Genomic DNA, 7,968 nt, shown 5'->3' with positions numbered 1-7,968 from the left:
TCTTATTTGTAACTTTTTATCTTATTTAGCTTCTGCCCGTTACTGTCATTTATTGTATTAATTGCCTGTTACATGATTGATTTGTAACGGTTGAAGCAATGATGGCAAATCCCGTGTAATAAGGAATTGTGTTATTCTTTCCATATTTGTAGCTATTAATGACCTGTTATGCCCCGCAGTATTACGTTGATGTTATGCTCTACAGTAATATATATTGTGGTGATGTTACGCTTCGCAGTATTAAGTTACGACGATGTTGCACCCTGAAGTACTATACATTAAATTTGTCATAAGGTAATTGACATCAGTCCAAGTAAAAGATTATTTGGAGATCATAAGGATTATGCTATTTCACAAGTGATTAGTAAATTCATGCAGGTGAAAAGGGGAGCAAGTCAAAGAAAATAACTTTTGTCCAAATTTGGCATTTTAGGGTAAAATACGGCCCGAGCTAAAATATCCAGTATTTATGGACTAGTACCATGCAAGGTACCATATGACCACGGTAGTATAACATAAAGTATATATGAAGTATTTTAGTAATAAATAGAATTTTAAATAATTTGGAGTAATTTATAAATTATATGGGTAATTAATTAATTACCGGGTAACAGAATATTACCCAATTAACTAATAAATGGATAAAAAAATTAATAAATTATCCCACCCAACCCACGTGGCAAGAAGCCACAAGGATTTGAAATGACTAAGTAGTTATTTGGCCAGATGGCTAATCTAGTCATAACTTAAGTCTTTTATATCTTATCCATAGCATTATAAAGAATGCCTTGTACAAAGGCTTCAAAAATCCAATTCAGCCGTTGGCTTATAAGCCAAGAACGTGAGACAGAAGCAAAAATTCGTTCAGTTTAAAGAAAATCCAAGCCAAAGTTTCGTTCTAATTTCAGAAGCACAAGCTTCATTTTCTCGTTCCAATATATTTTACGGAAGCTGAAGCTTCACTTCGATCAAATAATTCAAAGAGCATGTATGTTACGACTAAATTTTTCCTTCATTTTTGCATGATATCGTAATTACACAAGTTTGATAACAAGGTATAGAGAAAATTCGTATCCCGAAATTTACGTATATTTTGCTAGTCTCGCAAATTACATATATTTTCCTAGTTTTGTAAGTTACCATATTCTTCTTATCGGTACTACGTATTCAGTTGAGTATTTCTTTTTTTTTTTTCGGTCAAAAGAGCAGAGAGTTTACATATATACAGTATTAAAAGTATTTTCATTACCATCGAGCTATAATCGATGGGCAGGCCTCTTTTGGGCAACCTCTGATCAGATGGTAAGTTATATATCGAGGCTGCTATTGCCGAGCGCCTATGAGCGAGCCTACTACGGCAGAGCAGTTATATATATAACGAGCCTTATAGGGTCGGACAACTATTTTACTTACTATATTGAGAGAGTTGAGTCAGTATCAGCAGGTAAACATATCTTCAGATTATCCTTGACTTCCAGCTACTTGCAGTTATTATATTATCAGTTCAGTTCCAGCTTTCAGTATATTGCCTTACATACTCGGTACATTATTTCGTACTGACATCCATTTTGCTTGGGGACGCTGCGTTTCATGCCCGCAGGTCCAAACAGACAGGTCGAGAGCCCTCCAAGTAGGCTATCAGCTCAGCAGAAGATGTTGGTGCGCTCCATTTGCTTCGGAGTTGCGTGTTTAGTTAGTATGATTTAGACATGTATTTCTTGGTATGGCGGGATTTTGTCCCAACCTTTATGACATTTATGTACTATGAGAGGCTTGTAGACATATTTCGTGTACGTGAAAGATTGTACGGCCTTGTCGGCTTATGTTTTGAATTTATAAATGATCATGTTGGCCTATTAGGCCCGTATGTCACGTGTATATGATGATGTAATAAGGCAGATACATTACGTTGGTACTCGGTTGAGTAAAGTACCGGGTGCCCATCACGGCCCATCGATTTGGGTCGTGAAAAAAGTGGTATCAGAGCAGTTTTGTCCTACGGAATCCACAAGCCGTGTCTAGTAGAGTCTTGTTTATGGGTGTGTCGTGCACCACACTTATAAGCTGGAGGCTACAGGGCATTTAAGACTGTCACACTTTCTTCTTACTCTAGATCATGTGGTAGAGCTCACTTATAAGAATTCAAGTCCCGAACTTCTATTTTTATTCGTAATAAGACAATGCCTACGTTCAGAAAGATGATCGATAAGAGATTTAGCTATGGAAGTGTTGAATTAGAGGAACTCGACTTTGTATCATGCTTATGATAAGTAAATGTGAGATCTTCAGCAGATCATGTGCGTACTGAAAGATTTCAGCCTCTTGATAAGAAGCCTTAAGGCAAGAATGCTTATCCACCTTTATGATGAAAGAGAATGAGAGATTAAGAAGATAAATACAAGTTTCAACAAGCAAACAAAGCAAGATAAAGAATGGTACGAGGCATTCAGTTAACAAAGGTTAACAATGTTTATAATTTAGGCAAAGACACATAAGCGTTTTGAGTTATATTCAATAGTAACAGAGGTGTATACAATTGGTCGCACCCATTCCAGATATGCCCTATGGGGGTTAATAGAAGTAGTATAAGAAGATATGATGGATGAATTGTTTTTTTTAGATGACATTTCCAAATGATATTGCAAATGTGCTAGTAGATCTCCTCGTGAGACACCTAGATGGTGCACCCTAAAATATTAAAGCTAGATATGAGCACCGGAGGCCTTCAAGGAATAAATATTACCTTAGTGTGGCTCCCGCCCCAAGTAAAGAAAGAATGTTAGGAAATTGAAAGAGCCAAGGTATGGAGCAAGGGGAGCCAAAAGCAAGAGAATGTTTTGTTCGAGTTTTTAGAATAAAGCAATAGACATAGATAATTAGCGGGAGATAAGAAGAGAGTTAATGAAACATTATGAGTAAGATGTGGTACATGGATGACAAAGGTAGATCAAAATATGACAATATTACGAAATCTATAGTCAAGTGAAGGAAGAGACGAGGGGTGACACACCTTAGGACAACAAAAGAGTATAGGCCATACAGTCATGTCCTCATTTCGAGAAATAATCCGCAACTCTAGCATGATTACCAAGAGGAAAAATTAGACCCCAGAGTAATAGAAATCAGTATGGACTGGTGAATAAGATAAACTAAATATGAATTAGGGACTGAGTGATTTGGTAATAGTCAGCATCATGAGAATTTTAGATTACATTCTGACAATAATAGGACAGATAACAGAAGAAGGTTCATGAGAAATTCAGAGAATAGTCATTCAGGAAGACGCTTCCCTAAAGCAAGCAATGTTAACAAAGTTAAGCTTAAGGGACCGTATGTACCAATTACATTAAGTGTCACCCTCGTTGTCATGACCCAAAATCTAACTAGTCGTGATGGCACCTAACCCATCCCGCTAGGTAAGCCAACTCATCAAGTCCAATACAATATAATTTACTGAGAAAAAATAAATGATCTCTTATACACCTCCCCAGGACTGGTAGTACAAATCATGAGCTTCTAAGAATAGAGTTTACAAAGCTGATATAAAATAAAAAAATACATCATCTGTTTGACAAATACATAAAAGAGTTTAAAATTCTAAGGCTACCATGAACAAGAGGCAGCTACAACAGGGACGCCGGTACATTTTCCAAGTCAGCTCCCATCGAACACAGCAACGTTGACATCCGAAATCTGCATGCAATGTGCAGGAAGTGTAGTATGAGTAGAACCGATCCCAAGTACTCAAAAAGTAACAAACCTAAACTTAGGTTGAAAGTAGTGACGAGCTTGTACCAAGGTTAGGGTCCATACCCACATCCAATAATACTTCACAACAATATTCATAAGCAGCACAAAGAATAAATTAATAATAAAATGCTCAGCTCGTTCATAGTTCAGGAAAAATAAGCATTTTCTTTTTCAAGTATAACAGTAAAACTCAATTCTTTTCACTGAAATCACCAAAATATGAGTAAGTCTGAAAACTGTTATTTTTCCATAACATTTTCTTTCAAAATACGAGATTTCATTTTTCAAATGGCATGAGAAAAGTACATCTCTATGCCTATATTTCAATGTGCATGCCAATGCAATGCAAAATAGTGACCAAAACCATATGCATATTCTCAGAGTATCAATTCACTTTGTCCTCCCTGTCACTCAATCCTCTTAGTCACTCAGTCCTCCCAATCACTCAATCCTCCCAAGTCACTCGACACTCGCACTCGCACTCGGTAGGTACCTGCGCTCACTGGGGGTGTATAGAGACTCCGGAGGGGCTCCTTCAGCCCAAGCGATATAACAAGCCATATCGTGGCATAAATCAATCAGGCCCTCGGACTCACTCAATCATAATCAGTAACAACATGCTGCGGCGTGCAACCCGATCTCATAATCATCCTCATAATTAGGCCCTCGGCCTCACTCAGTCATCAATCTCTCCAGTCTCTCGGGCTCAAAATGTCATGAAAATCAGCCCAAAAATGATGATATAACGTATCAATAATAACAACAGAGACTGAGATATTATATGAATAAATGAATATGTCTGAGTATGAAATATCAATGAAATCAGTGAGATGACAGCAAGAAACGACCACTATGGATCCCAACAATATCGGCATAAAGACTAAACATGATATCTAGCATGATATACAACTCAATTTACTTATCACATGGTGAAAACACAGATATCAACAAAGTAGGACCACTACAGAGAGTCCTGGAAACAACAGAATCACTATTCATAGGGTGCACGCCCACACGCCCATCACCTAGCATGTGCGTCACCTCAACATCAATCACATAATACATAATTCGGGGTTTCATACCCTCAACACTAAGTTTAAAAGAGTTACTTATCTTAAATAAGCCGAATCCAATGTTGAGCAAGCTAAACAATGCTCTAGAAATTCCATTATGTGCGTATCAACTTCCGAACAGCTCGAATCTAATCATAATTAATTCGATTCAGTCAACACAAATTATAGGAATTAATTCCATATGAAAATACTAATTTTCCAACAAAAATCCGAAATTAACTCAAAAATTGCCTGTGGGGCCCACGTCTCGGAATCCGACGAAAGTTACAAAATATGAACGCCCATTCAACCACGAGTCCAACCATACCAAAATTACTAAATTCCAACAACAAATCGACCTCCAAATCTTAAATCTAATGTATAGAGATTTTCTACCATTTTCAACCCAATTTACTATTTCATGATAAAAACAACAATAGATTCATGTATATTAACCAAAATCGAGTTAGAATCACTTACCCCAATCCATATGGTGAAAATCGCCTCAAAAATTGCTTCAATCTGAGCTCCATAGCTCCAACTGTGTTAAAAATGGCTGAAACTCGCGTTTTGTAATCTGTCCAGGTAAGTCACAAGTGTCGAATACGACTTATAAATCGCATTTGGTAACATCGTTTTGCCTCTGCCCCAGACCACAGCATTACCCGCCTTCAGTAAATCAATCATAACTCTTTGTACTAATGTCCAAAAGATGAACGGTTTGAAGCGTTAGAAACTAGACTCAAAGACCTTGAATTTGATAGGTTGTGCATCACATAACACCTTATATATATGTAGATATACTCGTCCAAAGTGTGATCTTGTGCGTGCTCATTTAGAATTTTAGTCTATAGTGAAAATTTTCAACTTGGCTTGGACTTAGGCTTCTCCTTAGAACCCAAATCACTTATAATATGCCTCGTACACTTATTATCATATCCAATTGATATCCATCATATTAATAGTCCTCGTTCGCAAACAAAATAATATAATTAGCGCACGTCAACTTTCTTAATAGCGCTTAAGTACTTCAATTTTTTTTCCGGTATGTTACATTCTCCCCCACTTAGAAATATTCGTCCTCGAATAAGAAGTAGAGTACACTTCCAAACTCATAACATAATTTAACCCTTTTCCCGTACACCTCCAACTCCCAAATTTTTACTAAGTCCCAAATTTTCCAAAAATTTCGGCAGAGTCTCCTTTGTAATTGGGCCTATCCACCTGTCAAAGAATCACCAAAACCATCCTAACAACACATCCACAACTCAACAAAGCATCACAATGTATATCAACAACATTAATCTCAATATTACATGTATTATATTATCAAAACTGATACATGGACATGAGTTGCACCTATTTAAGCATGCGGGGTGTTCTAGCTTACCTCATGCCTTACATTAAACCATGTATTATCTTATTTCGTGTTTTTCCTTATTAGGTACCGTTACTTGATACCTGTTTTTCATGAGACATATATGCCTTCACTTGTTAGTTGTCTTTATTTATTACATGTTTCTATTTGCTATATGTTTTGATTCAATGTATGCCTCCACTTGTCACATGTTATTTTCTATTATCCTAGTTCCCTCATATCAAGGTTAACCATGATACTTACCTCTTTCCGAAATAAGATCAACCATCCAAAATGGCTTTCCCTTTAGAACAAGCCTCCAAACAACCTGAATCTAGTCAAATATTGCTCAAATAATTCAAAATAAGCTTTAGAAACTACCCTCATATAAAAAAAGGTTCGACATTTAACACATTTGAAAAGGTCAACAAAAAGTCAATTCAGGACCACGTGATCGAAATCCGAAATTATGATCAAAGAATCAAACACCAAAACTCAAGAATTTCATAGCTCGTACATCAGAATTTCAACTTTTCACATTAAGCGTCGAAACCAACCAAGCATGCATGCAAGTTTAAAAGCATTACCAGAATCGTCAAAATACCGATCCGAGGTCGTTTACCAACATTCTTGACCATGGTCAACTCTATCCATTTTCAAGTTCAAAAATCAAGTTTTCTTTGAATATTCACATTTAGAATTTTCGGAAATCAATAAGGACCACGCACACAAGTCATAAATAATAGCGCTATGAAAGGTCTCAAATCTTATAAAGCGGAACTAGTATGCAAAACGACGTATCAGACTATTACGTTCTCCACCTCTATAAGAGATGGTCGTCCTCGAACAGTCATAGAAATGTACCTGGACTGGTAAAATGAAGCGGATATCTACTCCTCATGTTGTTCTTGGTCTCCTAAGTAGCCTCCTCGGTCGGCTGACCTCTCTAATGCACTTTCATAGAAGGAAATCCTTATATCTCAACTTTAGAACTTGCCGATCTAGAATAGCTATTGGCTCTTATTCATAAGTGAAATCCTCATCAAGCAACACTATGCTGAAGCTTAAAACATGAGACTTATCTTCATGATACTTCTAAAGCAGAGAAATATGAAATACCGGATGTACACCTTCTAGGCTAGAAGGCAACGCAAGCCTATGAGCGACCTCCCTAACTCTCTCCAAGATCTCAAATGGATCAATGAAACTCGGGCTCAACTTGCCCTTATTCCTAAATCTCATCATTCCCTTCGTAGGCAAAACTCAAAGAAGAACCTTCTCACCCTCCATGTAAGCCACATCACGAACCTTCCTATCAGCATAACTCTTTTCCCTGGACTGTGCTATACGAAGCTGCTCCTGAATTAATTTCACCTTCTTCAAAGCACCATGAACTAAATTGTGCCCAACAATCTAGCCTCATCATGCTCAAACCAACCAATCAGAGAACAAAATATCCTCCCTATAAGGCCTTATATGGAGCCATCTGGATGCTCGATTGATAGTTTTTGTTGTATGAAAACTCTTCTAATGGGATAAATTGATCCCACTGGCCTCTAAAATCAATGACATATGCCCGCAACATGTCTTCCAAAATTTGAATGGTCCGCTCGGACTACCTGTCTGTCTGAGGATTAAATACAATACTCAACTTAACATGCGTGCTCAACTCACGCTGCACAACTCTCCAAAAGTGTGAACTGAACTGCGTGCCACGGTCTGAAATGATAGAAATGGGCACACCGTATAGGAGAATAATCTCTCTGATGTAGATCTAAGCCAATCGCTCCGCAGTGTAGGAAGTCAACA

The sequence above is a fragment of the Nicotiana sylvestris genome, chromosome 6 (genome assembly GCF_000393655.2).
Source record: "Nicotiana sylvestris chromosome 6, ASM39365v2, whole genome shotgun sequence".
NCBI classification, from domain to species: Eukaryota; Viridiplantae; Streptophyta; class Magnoliopsida; order Solanales; family Solanaceae; genus Nicotiana; species Nicotiana sylvestris.
Note: the sequence above shows the minus strand (reverse complement) of the source record.